We start from the raw sequence: 18,830 nt of genomic DNA on the forward strand, positions 1-18,830 counted from the left end.
CATGTAGCCGTCTTGATTTGTTCTGTGACATGAATGCTCACAAGTTGTATACATGGAAATCTTTCCCATCTCTACTATCCATCCCATATGATGTGAACACAGCATTAGAGATGAGAAGTCCATGAGCTGTTATGTGTTTTTGACATACAGTCAGTATTTAGTTTTTCTTTGCAGTGTTTATTTAGTTATAAATAGTGCTGATAATAAAGTTAATGATGATAAGTAGGTGATGTTAGTTTTCTCCATTTCGTTTTGTCATAATTATGATCTTATTTCATACAGTAGGTTGAAGTTATTTTTGACAGCTGTTATTCATTGTTTCTAAATAAGTTGTGCATGTCTGATTAAAGCCAGCAGGTGTTCAGTGTGATGTTAATTCATCCTGATTGGTGGAAAAATCTTTATATTGAAAGGAGATTTTATGTCATTGCTTTCAGTGTCTGTGTAAAGATTCATGTAAATATTTGTTATGAATTGATCCCACTGTGGTTATTATCATCATTATTACTAGTACTACTACTACTACTGTTGAATTATTTAATATTAGCCACTTTTGTATTTCCTCTATTTTTCCATTAAAATGCACAAAACTTCATCAACAACTTCATCAACAAATATTATATGTTGATAAGTCTGTTTGCAATTGTATGTTACTGCTTATGTCATTATTATTTCCGTTTCACTTATTACTAACAAACTCACATTTGTGAAGATAATTCTGATATTAGTACAGACAGATACGATGATAAATGCTGATGAATATTTGCGCCATCTGGTGGCCACAGTGACAAATTACAACAATACCATCTTGCATTGTTCAGGAGTTTGTGAAACGATGTTCAGAAATCATTCAAAGTCTGTGGGTCTTTATACATCCATGAATATGTTTGTGAATGTGTATTTGTAAATGATGAAGTCTGAATAAAATGTGTAAATGTCAGTACATTCAGTTTGGGATTCTTCATTCATATCATATCTTTCACCACACTTAATCTTTCCTTCTTTTTATTCAGTTCTGTCTTATTTATATCCACTATGTTTCTATTTAATTCTATTTAAAACAACACTATGATTAATTCCTGACGGTGTGGAGGACATTATGACACATTTAGTCCTTCAAATTGTATAAAATGTACTTAATATAGCATATAAATGGGTAATTACATTCATAAACATAATATGGAAAATGTGAATAATTAGCTTGTTCTGCTCTGTGATATTTACTGACAAAGATCTCATACATTTCTCAGTGAATTAATGGAGCATAATGCTGCTGTCAGGGTGGATGTTTTCTCTCTGTTTGGGTCTGTTCAGATCCAACACAATCTGGATCAGGTGTAATTACCCTCAGCTCTGTTTCATATCAGCAATCTTTATTTTTCAAATTAAATCATACATGTTGGCTTAAGGAAGGTTCTCCATCAGTCCTCCAATCTGACAAATGTTTTCCATCCTTACAAGAAAGAAAAAGTACCCTGTGAGAATGAATTTGGCAGTTTAACTTAAAATAATTTGTAACCTGGCTGCATAAAAATCTTGAAACTGCACATATATCTTGTTTTCTTTAAACTTAGAATAAATAATTAGGATGACAAAGGTAAAGTGTACAAAATAGTCCCATCAACGTTATACTTCAAGCTTTTTAGTAATGCCAAAAAGACATTTCAAGTTGTACAAACTTAAATCATAGATAATATAAAATTACTAGTAAAACCAACAAACTTGTATGTATATCTTTAGTTTTAGAAAGATAATAAAGATTGGCTTGACTACACATCTTGTTAAATTAACTCTCCAGGAACAGACTGCATATGCTGAAGATTGTATTCTTTTCATGGCAAAAACAGTATAATAAGCAGTGTTAATTAATTAATATAAGTTAGTAGTCACCTCTGGCTGCCACTTATATTTAAATTTAGGGACGATATATACATAAAAATGTTATCTCGGGAAGTATCAGTATCGGGTTTTTATAACCGATGTTTGTTCTGTAGGCTTCACCATTTCCGAGCCTCCTTGAACGCAGCATGGGACGTTTACTGGCGCGCGCTTGATGACGTAAACAACAACACGCTAGACTGGTGGGTCGCCAACCGTGGCTAACAAGCTAGCTCACCTGGTGCATGACGTTATGTCTGTGGTTTGGAACTATTTCCAAGTGTGTCATACGGATTAATGATTGTATTATTATAAGTTATGGCCAGTTACAGCCAGTCAGTTGTCAGACTCATTCATTGAACTTGGACTAAAAGAGGACTATGTTTATTGTTTACTACTCTGGACTGAAGATATGCAGTTTCCTTGTTTTGATATTGTCTACCATTTGTGAAGAAGTCAAACTTGCCCTAGCTGTAGTGTTTGTTCAAAATAATGCACTCTAAAAAATAATAAATATGGCAGTGCCATATTGGCACTTTTTTCCATAACTTAAGTTGAAGTTGTTCTCTTATTTTGCAGAGACAGTGTTTACGTTTGGAAAGCCATGTTGCATTTATGTATGCATCCAGTGGTGCATCACTATAAAATTAGGCATAATGTGTTAATTCCACAATAGGAGATATGTTATGTTGTAACCTAACTGTTTTGGTGTAAAAAGCCTGCAAATATGGGTAACGGGTGATATCGGTATATGAAATTAAGATTTAGACAATATCGGAATATCGGATATCAGAAGAAAAGCCAATATCGAGCATCCCTATTTAAATTCCATGGAATTGACATAAAACACAGTTGTAAATTCCTCCTCATGTGCATCACGAGGCCATCTAGTGGACTGATAGTAGAACAACAGCAGCTGATTTGAGCTTTCATGGAAATCAAATGAATTTATCAGACAACCTGTTATGAAAATACAAAGTCTGGATTGAGGTGGATATTAGCAGCATTAATATCAATGCAGACACATTAACTTTAAAGAAACATTTATCTCAGTTCTTGTTTCAGTTTTACTGGATGAAACAGTTTCTGACTGACAGAGAACAGAATTTACAAAGGTGTACTGATCGTTCATGTTGTAAATGTGAGTGAAGCAAACAGCTTCTCCTCTAACAGGATGTGATTCTGTGAGTGAACAGCAGGTGGCAGAAGACAGTCAATACTTCAGTTTCACACAGTTGATCTGTTCAGAGGAAGGAGGAATAAAACACCTCCTGTATTTTAGTACAAGTAGTAAAACTACCATGAAATACTCAATTCAAAATATATTAAAGCTGTGAGAAATCAAATGTACTGAATAATGAAACAGTTGAGTGTTTCTCTCCCTGGTGGAGGAAAAGTAGAAGGTGTGTCCACCAGTCCTCCCATCACACAGTCTAACTGGTCCTAGTATGAATTGACTGGTTTGATGATGGCGTGTGTATTTCAGTATCTTTATGTTGTACATTATTCCATGCAGCTGTTTCTCTCCTGGTTGTTTTGGAAACTTTCATAATATACATGATGAAGGTTTATATTAAAACATGCTGCTGTTCTTTGAAAACAAATAGATGCACAATAAAGACTAAATCTATCTGATAAGGATTAATAAAGTGTTGACTTTAACTATTCTAGGTTCTTTATTCCAAAGGTCAGCGCTGTGCGGTGATCTTATTTCTTCAAAGTGCATTTCTGATTCAGTGTGAATTCAGATTGGAGACTTAATGTGAATCATCTGACAATTGAAGCATACTGGTTTCATGCTTGTTCTTCCTACCCCATTATTAATTGAATCCTTAGTCATCATGTTTGTATCAGCAGGGTTAAAATGATCGGATTGGTTTTGGTCCAAAATTTGGTTCATTGGTTCTGTGATTGGGTTAGGGTTATGTTGAGATACAATATATAATGAATAGGTGTTTCCAATATTCAGTATATCTCATTTTGATATACAGGAGAGAAATGTATTACAACACATGGACAATGTAAAGCAATCCAGTAGAGCTCAAAAGGCCAGCAGCACTTGAACTATTCTGCCTATTCTGACCATTATAATTATATTATAATTGTTTCTGTTGGTTCAAATGAATGTCTGCAGTATCAGCAGCTGCCTGTGCTGAACTTTTACTAAATATTACTGCATTCACCAAAAATTTAACATCATTTCTCACTGGACATCTGGTTGTACTGTTGGGCTTACATTTAATCAAGTAGTTTCCACCAGTTAATGTGTCCATATGAGAATACTTGTTAATCATTAACCATTCATAATGACATGGTTTAATAGTTGTGAAAGGACACAATGACACACTTGTATTTATACACTCTGCTGATACATTATAGGTGTAGGTGGCAGTTTTTTGTAGATAAACATTATGCAATGCTGACCAACCTGCCTTTTCATAGAGTAGGTAGTGGTGTGTAGATAGACAGCTTTATTGTTATTATATATTACATAAAATGAGATTACAGGTGCCAGGTGATATTTTTTCCACATGGACCGTGAAAGTAGGTTTAGTATCCAGCCAGAGTCCCAGGTATTTATAACAATTAAATAATTCAGTAACAGAACCGTGAAGGGTTTTGATGTGTGTGGTTGGCTGGATGCTCTTAGGTGGCATGACAATGCAGAAACATTAACTTTAAAAAAACATTTCACTCAGTTCTTGTTTCAGCTTTACTGGATGAAACTATTTCTGACAGAGAACAGAGTCTTCATACAGTGAAGTTGGTTTGAATCAAAGATAAACAGAACATGTTCTCTTACATCAAAAGGATTATGTGCTACGAAAGAAAAGATCAATTCACAATAAAAGCTTAAGTAGAGATGAGATGAGTCACTACTTCATACTGAGCACAGCTCAGGTTGAGACTAGTTCAACCAGTCAGTGACACACACCCACATTAAGCTGTGTCACACCTGAGGAAAGTTGGAACTGAAGCTTGTTTTCGGCACATGTTTACTCAGAGAGCTGCAGACTGATGATGTTCGTGAGAAAAAGTTCAGTAAGTGGAGCTCTGATTGATTTTTTCTTGTCTTTGAGTGTGTGATTGTTTGAGGAGTTTGCTTGCTTGAAAACTTTCTCAGTGTTGTAAAGATGTTGTCTTTGTGAGCTGCAACAAAACTCCCCTGTGAGTGTTACATTATTGTACATTACATTAATGGATTATAATTACTGACACACTGATGTGTAAGGAGCATTTTACTGTTGTAGTTGATGAATGTGGAGTTAATTTAATTTATTGTTTGTTAATTTATAACAGATATTCTATAATATAATGACATGTTTATATATAAAAATGCAAATGTTTAATTAACAAAGGAACTACTAACTGCAGCTATCAAATAACTGTACTGTTGTAAAAAGGAAAATCTGTCCATCAGAAATGTAGTGAAGTACAAGTACATAAAACTTGTACTTAAGTGCAGTCAAGTAAATATACTTCCCACACTGAGGAGAGCAGGGCTGAGCTGACTTTATGTAAGAATGAGGAAACTGTTACGGCTGGCTCAATGCCAAACATAATAATGGACATGCCAAGAGAAGTGTAATGCATCTGAGTTGATTAAAGTAAATAAATGAATAAATGAAAAACAGCAACACCAGGGTGGAGAGAGAAGAGAGACAGAGCTAATCAAAAGGACCTGCCTATATTCTCAGCCCAGTAATCACTACAGATACCTGCCAATCAGATGATGAACTTAGAATCTGCTTTCCACTGAAAACACTGATTAATATATTCTCTTGGTTTTAATTAGTTTGATCAGTTATACTATGTTAATTTAGGGGAAACATCATACATGATGTGAGAATTCAGACTGTAGAGAACATTCAGGTTGCAGTCAAAACACAAGATGTGTGATTCATACAGTTAACACTCTCATCCATTACCTTTGTGTTAAACAGTAAAGAACAAACTGTGTTTATAATATAACATCAGTGGTGACTGTGCCTAATGCTGAACATCTGCACTGACTGAATAGTTACTGCATACGTGCTGGTCAGTATGAAACCTGTCAGAAATTATAAAAACTTTAACTTCAGAGTGTTACAGTTGTCAGTAGTGAGTGTGACGGAGGATGTTTTTATAAAGAAGTGATTCTACAGTCTGAATCATAGACCATAGGGTCTGACTGTAGTGACTCACTCAATACCCACAATGCCCTGCTTCAAGCTCCGAACCAGCCAATAGCAAGCCTCCACAGGTGATGTGTCAAAGCTGGATCAAAGATTTATGATTCAGATTACCCATAATTAACTGTGACCAACATTACATATGATTCAATACACTAAAAGTCATGATTTTAACATCAATATCTGCTATTTGGGATGTTAATACTAGAAACCTGATATGAGTTAAGGAAGATGTTAAATATTTCAATTCTGTATGTTATAAAGCACAGACAATTTTCAGACTTTCTGTTGATGTAAAACAAAGAGAAACAGGGCTCAACATATACATTAAATGTTTCTATAAGTTCATACTGGCAAGTTTATATATTTAGAGTCAGATTAATTGATCTTTTTGATGTTATTCAGTTGTTCTACTTCACAGCCTGACTGATATAAATATTAATGGAAACATCAAAGATCAGATCAGACTTTATTGTTCCCACTTAGATGGCATAATTTTTGTTTCCTCTACAGATGAAGGTAGAAAGTCTCGGTGAGCTAATGTGGATGTGAATTCAGCAGCATCTGTCAAGGTAACATGATCTATTTTAGATTATTGAACGAGCTGCTGCTACTTGCTCTGACTGGATATAGTAGACTTGGAAAAAAAGGAACATTTCAATTGTTGAAAAGTCTGTCAAATAGAAGTGAAAAGTGATGTGATTCTCAAAGAAACAGCAACATGAAGTGTATCCCTCTAGTCTTCAAACCATCCAAAAACTTTGTTTCTGTATCATATTTAAGTCAGACTGCCTGTTCAGGACTCGTACGACAGCTCTGAACTCTTCACTTTCATTCGTACCGTTGTGAAAGTGATTTGTTGGATATGACACTGAGCTGCTTTCCTCCAGTCAGAGCTCTGTGTGTTTGTCATGTGACTGAGAGGAATGAAGAGAAATAATTAGTTGTGTTTGTGTGAAGGTGTTTCTCTGCTATGGATCAGTGTGAGGGCAGAGAGGAGGGAGTCCCTCCATCTAAAAGCTCTCTGTGTGGGGAACATGACAGCCAGACCAGGTGAGATGAGGATCTCTAACTGTCCATCACTGTTCTCCATCACTCCACCATCATTATTCACACTCACTGTCACATCTGACACTCAACTACTGAATAATAAGTCACAATAACTCAGAATGAACTACTAACTTTGTGAGTTAACAAAGAGCTCAACCACTGATTAGTCAACTAATCAACTAAGATGAGACAGCATCTTTCATCAGATGAGAGTTTGATGAACAGGAGAACGTTTCTCATCCAGTGTCTTCTTACTGATTTAATTCTGCTTCTAAAACTTCAACCGCTGACAGTCTGCTCAAATTCATCTTTTTAAACTTTTTAATTTGTTCATTGTTTGTTTGTATCAGGATGCAGCAGCAGAGAGCAGACTCTCCTGAACCCAGCTGTGTGTCCATGAAGAGTGACGGGTCTATGGAGCCTCCTCTTGTGTTTAAAGATGGACAACCTGATGATGGAAGGTAAGAATTTAAAACTGGTTGGTTGGCTGTTTGGGCTGAATAAACCTCCTGAGTGTGGAGCAGAGCAGGTGAACCAGGCAAAAACACCACAGACAGGTTAAATGGAAACAGCTTTAATGCTCAAAAACCAACAGACAAGCTTACAGACCATAAAGGGAAAGTAGTTCGAATAAGGTTGAAACCAGCAGGAACAGGTAACAAGAGGAACAGGAACAGACAGGAACAGCATCACAATCTGTCTAGAATGAAAGAAACTGACTGAGAGCAGTATATGTAGTGAGGAGCTGATGAGGGAATTACACAGTGGCAGCAGGTGAGCAGGTGGAGGAGAAAGAAGGCAGGACAGATGGACAGGACCACTCTGGAGGCTGAAAGAGCAGCTCAGGACAGAAACTTTGGGGGATCAAGGTGTCAACAAAGCCACGTAGAAAGGAGACCAAGAGACAGGAGGACCTTAGCAAGGATGGCTGAAGTTTTGGGAGCTGGCTGGGTGTCTGTGGAGGCACTGGGCAGCAGAGACTCAGTGAAGCTGGACAGCAGAGACTCAGTGAAGCTGGGCAGCAGAGACTCAGTGAAGCTGGACAGCAGAGACTCGGTGAAGCTGGGCAGCAGTTCTTTGGTGTTAACTACATGCTTTTTTCACTTCTTTATTCATATCAGGATACAGAAGAAAGCAGACTCTCCTCAACCCAGCTGTGTGTCGACGAAGAGTGACTGGTCTATGGGTGAGCCTATTCCGTTTAGACAACCTGCTGATATAAGGTAAGAATTTAACATCCGGTAATCACAGCAGCATTTACAGGAGTTCATTTTGTCATCATGACAGAACATCTTTAATAAGCTGAGTGCAGATTTGAGTCATTAAATGTCCTTAAACGTGATGTTTTTCCCACAGAGTTCAGCAGCAGAGCTCAGTGGTTCCCAGTGATCAGTCTGCACAGCAGCATCAAACACAGCTGGACTGCATATTTATGGTGTGTACATGTACAAACACACCTTTTACTATTAACTCCATCAACCACAGATGAAATACTAAAGTAGTATTCAGGTCCTAACAGTGTCCATGCTGCTCTGTTTAGACCAGCAGGCCTTCAGACTGACACATGAATCACATGTTGTGTTCTACCAGTTTAAATGAAAGGTTCACTTTATCTTTCTGTTCCAGCTGCTGGAGGAGAACATCGTCACTTTTGTGAAGAACGAGCTGAAGAGAGTCCAGAGGAGTCTGAGTCCAGATTACCCAGAATGCTTAGAGAGTCAGAGTGAGGATGAGGAGGTGTTGGACGGTGAGGTGGAAGAGCAGATGAGGAGCAGCAGAGAGGCATTTCTGAAGATCACACTGCACTTCCTGAGGAGAATGAAGCAGGAAGAGCTGGCTGAGTGTCTGCAGAGCAGTAAGAGAATTTTAACAGATTTAACATGATGGAGAGGAAATGGAGGCAACATTGGAGAGGTTTATATTTCAAACTCTGCTGTAAATATGCTGCACACATCTGCATCAGATCAGAAGATGTTTGTCCTCCACTGATGAGCTGAATAAAACTGATGGAGGACGAAAAACTACACAGTCACGCTTACATGTTCAGATTTCTAGACTTTCCGTAGGATCCACTCACTGATTTCATTTGTTGTTTGTTCATTCAGGAACTCCTGCTGGCAGGTGTCGAGATAAACTCAAGTCTAACCTGGAGAAGAAGTTCCAGTGTCTGTTTGAGGGGATCGCTAAAGCAGGAAACCCAACTCTTCTGAATCAGATCTACACACCGCTCTACATCACAGAGGGAGGGACTGCAGAGGTCAATGATGAACATGAGATCAGACAGATTGAAACAGCAACCTGGAAACCAGTCAGACCAGAAACAACAATCAGACATGAAGACATCTTTAAAGCCTCACCTGGAAGAGATGAACCAATCAGAACAGTGATGACAAAGGGAGTGGCTGGCATTGGGAAAACAGTCTTAACACAGAAGTTCACTCTGGACTGGGCTGAAGACAAAGCCAACCAGGACATACACTTCACATTTCCATTCACTTTCAGAGAGCTGAATGTGCTGAAAGAGAAAAAGTACAGCTTGGTTGAACTTGTTCATCACTTCTTTACTGAAACCAAAGAAGCAGGAATCTGCAGATTTGAAGAGTTCCAGATTGTGTTCATCTTTGACGGTCTGGATGAGTGTCGACTTCCTCTAGACTTCCACAACACTGAGATCCTGACTGATGTTACAGAGTCCACCTCAGTGGATGTGCTGCTGACAAACCTCATCAGGGGGAAACTGCTTCCCTCTGCTCGCCTCTGGATAACCACACGGCCTGCAGCAGCCACTCAGATCCCTCCTGAGTGTGTTGACATGGTGACAGAGGTCAGAGGGTTCACTGACCCACAGAAGGAGGAGTACTTCAGGAAGAGATTCAGAGATGATGAGCAGGCCAGCACCATCATCTCCCACATCAAGACATCACGAAGCCTCCACATCATGTGCCACATCCCAGTTTTCTGCTGGATCACTGCTACAGTTCTGGAGGATGTGCTGAAAAGCAGAGAGGGAGGAAAGCTGCCCAAGTCCCAGACTGAGATGTACATCCACCTCCTGGTGCTTCAGTCCAAACTGAAGAATGTCAAGTATGATGGAGGAGCTGAGACAGATCCACACTGGAGTCCAGAGAGCAGCAAGATGATTGAGTCTCTGGGAAAACTGGCTTTTGAGCAGCTGCAGAAAGGCAACCTGATCTTCTATGAATCAGACCTGACAGAGTGTGGCATCGATATCACAACAGCCTCAGTGTACTCAGGAGTGTTCACACAGGTCTTTAAAGAGGAGAGAGGGCTCTACCAGGACAAGGTGTTCTGCTTCGTCCACCTGAGCGTTCAAGAGTTTCTGGCTGCTCTTCATGTCTATCTGACATTCATCAAGTCTGGAGTCAATCTACTGGCAGGAAAACAAACAACATCCCAGAAGTCTGAAACAATAAAAGAAGAATCTACAGAGACACATTTCTACCAGAGTGCTGTGGACGAGTCCTTAAAGAGTCCAAATGGACACCTGGACTTGTTCCTCCGCTTCCTCCTGGGTCTGTCACTGCAGACCAATCAGAGTCTTCTACAAGGCCTACTGATACAGACAGGAAGTAGCTCACAGACCAATCAGGAAACAGTTGAGTACATCAAGAAGAAGATCAATGGGAATCTGTCTGCAGAGCGAAGCATCAATCTGTTCCACTGTCTGAATGAATTGAATGATCGTTCTCTACTGGAGGAGATCCAATGGTATATGAATGTCGGAAGTCTCTCCAGACATAAACTGTCTCCTGCTGAGTTGTCAGCTCTGGTCTTCATTTTACTGTCATCAGAAGAAGATCTGGAAGTGTTTGACCTGAAGAAATACTCTGCTTCAGAGGAGGCTCTTCTGAGGCTTCTGCCAGTGGCCAAAGCCTCCAACAAAGCTCTGTAAGTACACAGATAGTTGCATGATTGATTGATTTATTGATTGATTGATTAAAAAGACATTCAAGGAGATTTTTTCAAGAGGGGAGACAAATAAACAATTGATTAAATACCATTCCAAATGTATTCCCCAGACTGAATGGCTGTAAGCTCTCAGAGACAAGCTGTGCAGTTCTGTCCTCAGTTCTCAGCTCCCAGTCCTCTAATCTCATAGAGCTGGACCTGAGTAACAACAACCTGCAGGATTCAGGAGTGAAGCAGCTGTCTGTTGGATTGGAGAGTCCACACTGTGCACTGGAAACTCTCAGGTCAGATAATGTTTTTGGCTCAACTGATTTGAGATATTTCTCTAAAAACTTTAAGTTGAGTTTAAACAGCCTCTCTCATGTCATCATTTTAGAGTCTTCTTTTGATGAGGATTTAACATTTTCATGGGGTAGAAAATCTGAATTATTTTTACTGTACTTGTAGTGTCCAACACACATACTGTATACCACTGTTGACTGAAATTAAGAAACTAATCTATATTGATTGTTAACTGTCACATCTCTGGCTGCTTTATGAAATGTCATCAGTGCTTGGCAAAAATTACATATTGTCAAATTTAGACTTATTTCAACATAAATGTTATTTGTGCTCTTGTTATGTTCATTATTGTCTCTTCAGACTGACTGACTGTAACCTCTCAGAGACAAGCTGTGCAGCTCTGTCCTCAGTTCTCAGCTCCCAGTCCTCTAGTCTGAGAGAACTGGACCTGAGTTACAACAACCTGCATGACTCAGGAGTGAAGCAGCTTTCTGCTGGATTGGAGAGTCCACACTGTACACTGGAAACTCTCAGGTCAGGATTCATGAACCTGTTCAACTGGTCACCATTTAAGCTGTGATATGAGGAAATAAACACCTGGACATTTTCTCTACTCATATTATTTTCAGAATGTGTTTAAACCCAGTGAATAACTTTCTATTAATATATATTTATTAGTTTTGTTTTGTCTCTGCTGTTGGAACCTGAAATACCAGAGAGGAGTTTTAAGATTCAGAAACTGAATGAAGAACTGTGTAACTGTCCCAATGTAAAACACATACAGTGAACAGTTTTTGGTATCAGTTTCAAGCTGGAACTGCTTCACAATAAAAGCTTCACAGTGGTTGGACATTTGAAATGAAAAGTAGTGACTGAATGTATGAAGTTTAACTGTAACGCTTACAGAAACACAATGGTGATGACCGTACTAAACACACAAGCTTCCAGTCCTGCAGTGATCTCAGATCATGTAATGTGTTGTTTTTTGTGTCTGCAGGCTGTCAGGATGTCTGATCACAGAGGAAGGCTGTGGTTCTCTGGCCTCAGCTCTGAGCTCCAACCCCTCCCATCTGAGAGAGCTGGACCTGAGCTACAATCATCCAGGAGACTCAGGAGAGAAGCTTCTGTGTGCTGGACTGGAGGATCCACACTGGAGCCTGGACACTCTCAGGTATGGACAGACAGCTATGAGAGAGGAAATAACTCGTCAGTGGTCCAAAGATTGTTGAGGAAAGAAATACAGAAATAGGCGGTTTATCATTTTCATGTTAGTCTGAATCAGTTTAAACAGTCCTGTCATATGTTTAGAATACAAACGGCTGAGTCTGAAAAGAAAAAGTCTCACTGTCCTCATGATTTGATGTTGAGATGTCTGTTTTTGATTGGCTGAATGAATAGAATAGATGAGATGAACTTTTTGAATGTCGCTACTTTTGATAGTCGTCATGTGTAGCTAACCAGCACTCGGCTGATTGACAAGTGCGTTACCTTGCAACAGCAAAGCTCCTCAGTGTGATCAGGATCAGAGATGCAGGGGAAACATATGGCTGACTTTTATAGAGTGATGTCATGTCCATGTTTGCATGCTGAAAGAGAACGTGCTGCTCTGACCCCCCTCCTCCTTTTAGCCTGCAGCCTGCTGGAGACCGATGGTTGACACCAGGTCTGAGGAAGTGTAAGTGTTTTTTTCATTTCATTCATCAAACTGTGACATCACTCATTAACATCCTACTGAGGATGAAGATGATGTCATCATCAAATAGATGAGAGATCAATAACTGCAGCTTTATCGTGTCTCGTTCTCTCCGTCAGATTTCTGTGAAGTCACACTGGATCCAAACACAGCAAACAGAAAACTCAAACTGTCTGACAACAACAGGAAGGTGATACATGTGAGCGAGGATCAGTCATATCCTGATCATTCAGACAGATTTGATGACTGGTGTCATCAGCTGCTGTGCAGAAATGTTCTGACTGGTCGCTGTTACTGGGAGGTTGAGTGGAGAGGAAGAGTTTATATATCATTGACTTACAGAGGAATAAGCAGGAGAGGAGGCAGTTATGACTGTGTGTTTGGATGGAATGATCTGTCCTGGAGTCTGGACTGCTCTGATGATGATGGTTACTGTGTCTGGCACAATAAGAAAAGAATATCCATCTCCTCCTCTTTCTCCTCCTCCTCTGTCTCTAACAGAGTAGCAGTGTATGTTGACTGTCCTGCTGGCACTCTGTCCTTCTACAGAGTCTCCTCTGACACACTGATCCACCTCCACACCTTCAACAACACATTCACTCAGTTTCTCTGTCCTGGGTTTGGATTCTGGCCCCACTGGTCTGGTTCCTCAGTGTCTCTGAGTCCTCTGTAGGAGGGAGAGAAACGTTCTCAGTGCTGACCAGATAGTTCAGTCTGTACAGGATCACACACAGCTGATGGTATTTAGTACCAACTAAATACCATATCATTCTGATATTGGTACTGACAGACACGATGATAAAAGCTAATGAATATTGGCGCCCTCTGGTGGCCACAGTGACAAATTACAATACTGTCTTGCACTATTCAGGAGTTTGTCAAATGATGTTCAGAAATCTTTCAAAGCCTGTGTGTCTTTGTACATCCATGAAGATGTTTGTGAATGTGTATTTGTAAATGATGATGATGTTTAAATAAATGCGTAAATGTCAGTAGATTCAGCTAAAAACTATGTGAACCGCTGCACTGAGTTCCTACACATAGACCACCTGAGAAAATGATTACCTGTAACTTCTGAGATCTCTCAGGGGGTTTTATTACATTCAGTTTGGGACCCTATATTCATATCATATATTTCAACAGACTGCAATTTTTTTCTTCTTTTCATTTGGTTTTGTCTCATTTCATGCTGCTGGCTTGGTGGATGTTCTCTCTCAAGCTGTACAAACCTAACCTAAATAACATAAAATCACTAGTAAAACCAACAAACTTGAATTTATATCTTTATTTGTACAAAGATAATAAAAGTTGGCTTGACTACGCATCTTGTTGGATTAACTTTCAAAGAACAGACTGAAGATGCTGGAATGCTGAAATCTCTAGATTTAATTATTTTCATAGCAAAAAAAACAGTATAATAAGCAGTATAAATTAATTAATATAAATGATTAGTCACCTTTGGCTGCCACTCAGAGTTCAATTCACTTGTAATTGACATGAAACAGCTGTAAATTCCTCTACATGTGCATCAGGAGGCCATCTAGTGGAATGATAGTAGAACAACAGCAGTTGATTGCAGCTTGAAGTGAAGTTTATTTGTCACTTTTTTACATCTGAGGCTAAACAGTGAAAGAGATAATGTAGACACAGTAGAAAAGTAAAAGTTGAAGGAGAGATTAGATGAGTTAGGATAAGACTTGATCCTGAATGCAGCTCAGACTGAGACTAGATCAACCAGTAAGACAGCATACTGACACACACACACACACACACACACACACACACACACACACACACACACACACACACACACACACACACACACACACACACACACACACACACATATATATAAAGCAGTGTCACTTCACCTTAGGAAAGTTGAAGTTGAACTGAAACTTGTTTCCCGCACAGATCAGATGTGCTGAGAGAGCTGCACACTGATGAAGTTCATGATGAAAAGTTCAGTAAGTGGAGCTCTGGTTGATTTCTTCTGGTCTTTGAGTTCTTTTCATAGACCGTTTGATTGTTGGAGGAGTTTGTCTGCTTGGGAAAACGTTCTGGTTGTTGTTGGGTAAAGATGGTGAGCCACAGAAAAACTCCCCTGTGAATGTTACATTATATTAATGGATTATTATTACCAACACACTGATGTGTAAGGAGCACTTTACCGTTGTATTTGGTGGAAGTGGAATTAATTTTATTTATTGTTTGGTCATTTATAACATATTCAATAAGATAATGGCATGTTTGTATGTAAATGTGTAGATGTTCAATTTGCAATGTAATTAGTAACTGCAGCTGTCAAATACATATATTACTGTAAAAAGTAAAATATGTCCCTCTGAAATGTAGTCAAGAATAAAAATGCATAAAATGGGAATACTCAAGTGAAGAACAAGTACGTGAAACTTGTACTTCAGTGTAGTACTTGAGGAAATGTTCTTTCAGTGAGGGGGGCAGGGCTCAGCTGACTTTAAGAATGAGGAAAGTCACTCAGTGGTGAGATGAGATACTGTTAGTATCATATCAGTGCTGAAGAATTTCCACTGAAAACACTGATGAGTTTATTCTGTTACTTTTAGTTTGATCAGTTACAATATCTTAATTTAGGGGAAACATCATACATGATGTGAGTATTCAGACTGTAGGAAAGATTCAGGTTGCAGTCAAAGCACAAGATGATTGATTCATTCTGTTAAAACTCTCATCCATGACTTGTGTGTCAAACAGTAAAGAACAATCTGTGTTTATGATATAATATCCATTGTGACTGTGCTTGATGCTGAGCAGTTGCACTGACTGAATACAACTGTTCTTCTGATTTTACTGCTGTGTAAAGAGCTGACAGTCCAGAAGAGACCAAAGCCTCCAGATAAATGTAGAAATAATCAGAAAACTGGAAATGTCATTATTTCAACTGAATTTCATCAGATTTGTCTGAGGATGAGACAACCTTAACTTCTAGTCTGAAATCTAAGTAGTCATCCATAATGATTGAAGTAAAGCATTTGTTACACATTGAATGCAGTAATTGGTGATCCATGTGCAAGATCATTTTATTTATACTCAGACACGCTGCAACAAGTTTTCAATCATGCTGCTGCGACTGTCTTTTGTATGACTGAGCGGACTTCCTTTAATGAAGGATTACAGCGTCAGTCATTGGGATTACAAGGCTGCTACCGCCATCTATTTGTAACAAGTAGTATAACTCAGCAAACAAACTGAAATCAGGTGACTTTTTTCCTATTTACACAATCATTTAATATAATAATAATAATCAGAAAAGTAATGGTGGGGGGCCAAGTTAATAACAGAAACTAATACAATCATTCTTAACTCATGAAATGTCCAGGGTGCCACATATTAACAGTTACTCAGAGTACGTTTTAACTACCTGTTTTTACTTTTATCAAGCAACGGTACACTTTTTACAGATTTATGTTTATATGAAGCTAAGAGAAACTTAAAAAACAGTATGTTTAATATGAGGTGTTGCTTTTTCAAACTCACCAGAGTTCATTGACTTCACAGCCTGACTGGTATGAATATGTATGTTTGTTTATATTGTCTACAGATGTGAATAATAAGAATATTAAGAAGAATCTCACCAACATTAAAGATCAGATCAGACTTCATCGTTCTCTCTGTGTTTCCTCTACAGATGAAGTTGGAAAGTCTCTGTGAGCTGATGTGGATGTGAATGCAGCAGTGTCTGTCTAGGTAACATAATACACTTTAGTGTATTAGACACTTTTCAAAGGTTGTCCAATAGAAGTAAGTGATCTGATCCAAAAAGAAAGAAAAAGAAAAAGCAAGATGAAGTATATTCCTCTAATCTTCAAACCATTCGAGACATTGTAAGCATAATGAAAGTGATTTGCCAGATATTATAAAAACATTTTTAAAGCTATGCAGGGATCTTTCTTCTCTTCTTTCTTTCTCCCTCTCGTTAGAAACGACTTGCCAGGTAAAAAACGGAAACCTAGAAAGATTATCCTGGCTAAACCTTTTTTCACTTGTCCTAGAGTCATAAAAACAAGAGAGAAAAAAGACTTAGAAATTGAATCTCCAAAGGAAAAAAAACCTCACTTGACTCAACTATCAGATGAGTGTATTTAGTATTGAAGTTAATGAGCTGCTTTTCTCCAGTCAGAGCTCTGTGTTGTTCATGTGACTGAGAGGAATGAAGAGTAATAATGTGTTGTTGTGTTTGTATGAAGGTGATTCTCTGCTATGGATCAGTGTGAGGACAGAGAGGAGGGAGTCCGTCCCTCTAAACGCCCTCGATATGGGGAACATGACAGCCAGACCAAAGCTCAGAGGTGAGATGAGGATCTCTAACTGTCCATCACTGTTCTCCACTCACATCACTCCACCATCATTATTCACCCTCAAACATCTGTGTGTGTTGTGTTGAAGCCTGGAGCGGCGGACCAGACTAGACTCTGCTAGACCTGTACTCAGCTGTGTGTCCATGAAGAGTGACTCATCTATAGCTAAACCTATACACTTTAAAACGGGACAATCATCTGCAAGGTAAGGATGTAAAGCTGAAAAGACGGTGGAGGTAGAACCCAGTTGCAGCATGATTACCACAGGTATTTGAAAGTAGAGTTGTAAGTTGTGCACATTTATCAGGGCTATTTGTTGTTTCAGGATCCAGCAGCAGAGACTAGACTCTCCTGGACCTGAACCCGAACCCAGCTGTGTTTCATCCATGGCTAAACCTATACACTTTAAACCTGGACAACCATTTGATGGAAGGTAAGATGTAAAGCTGCAACGACTGAACAGACTTTTCATTTATATCCAACACGCACATTTATTAGAGCTGTGACTGCAACTGGTCAAATGGACGTTACATTGATTTTAAAGGAGGACGTCCATCTGCTGATCAGATCTGAGTTGTAACTGATAGTAAATGTTGCGTTATGCTACAAAAGAACTAATGCAAAAAACTGTGTATATGTCGCACCGATGTACTGTATAAGACGCAGTCTAATTTGAGTCGGTGTCATGCTGGGAAAAACACTTTTTTATTAAAGACTGGTTTAGTTGAATGCACCAGTAGCTATTCATGTATAAACACACAGGTTTGTATTTCAAAACTTTTTCAATTTACTTTTATTTAAAACGCAATGCAACTCACACCACACCTGAAACAGTGTGTCAGGTTAATGGTCCGGTAATTTGCTTAATCCTCTGTTCACTTCACACTCTGTTTGTGTGGACAGACATAATGTGAGCTCATTCTTCATGATTCCTCCACAGAGTGGACCAGGAGAGCTCAGATGTTCCCAATGGTCAGTCTGCCCAGCAGCATCAAACACACCTGGACTCCATATTTATGGTCTGTACATGTACAACAACTACTTTTACATCTATTCTGTTCACAATCATCTCCATGCTGCACTTTGTGGACCAGTAGATTGTCTGTCCAACATGGATCTGGTGTGTGCTTCATGATTTTAGTTTGATTGTACCATTCATATTGTATTCAGTTCCAGCTGCTGGAGGAGAACATCGTCACTTTTGTGAAGAACGAGCTGAAGAAGATGCAGAAGTTTCTGAGTCCAGATTACCCAGATTGCTTAGAGAATCAGACAGAGGATGAGGAGGTGTTGGACGGTGAGGAAGAAGAGCAGAGGAGGAGCAGCAGAGACGCATTTCTGAAGATCACACTGCACTTCCTGAGGAGAATGAAGCAGGAGGAGCTGGCAGGCCATCTGCAGAGCAGTGAGTGGATTTCTATAAAGATTTAGACATGCTGTATAAATGAGACATTTACTGATCAAGAGATGGAGGAAAATAAGTTAATA

At 39.0% G+C, this 18,830-nt stretch overlaps 1 pseudogene; it reads left to right on the plus strand.

The window, feature by feature from the left end:
• LOC133986372 (uncharacterized) overlaps positions 1 to 18,830 on the plus strand; it is an 81,577-nt pseudogene that overhangs the window by 43,643 nt on the left and 19,104 nt on the right.

This window comes from Scomber scombrus, chromosome 9, assembly GCF_963691925.1.
Source record: "Scomber scombrus chromosome 9, fScoSco1.1, whole genome shotgun sequence".
NCBI lineage: Eukaryota > Metazoa > Chordata > Actinopteri > Scombriformes > Scombridae > Scomber > Scomber scombrus.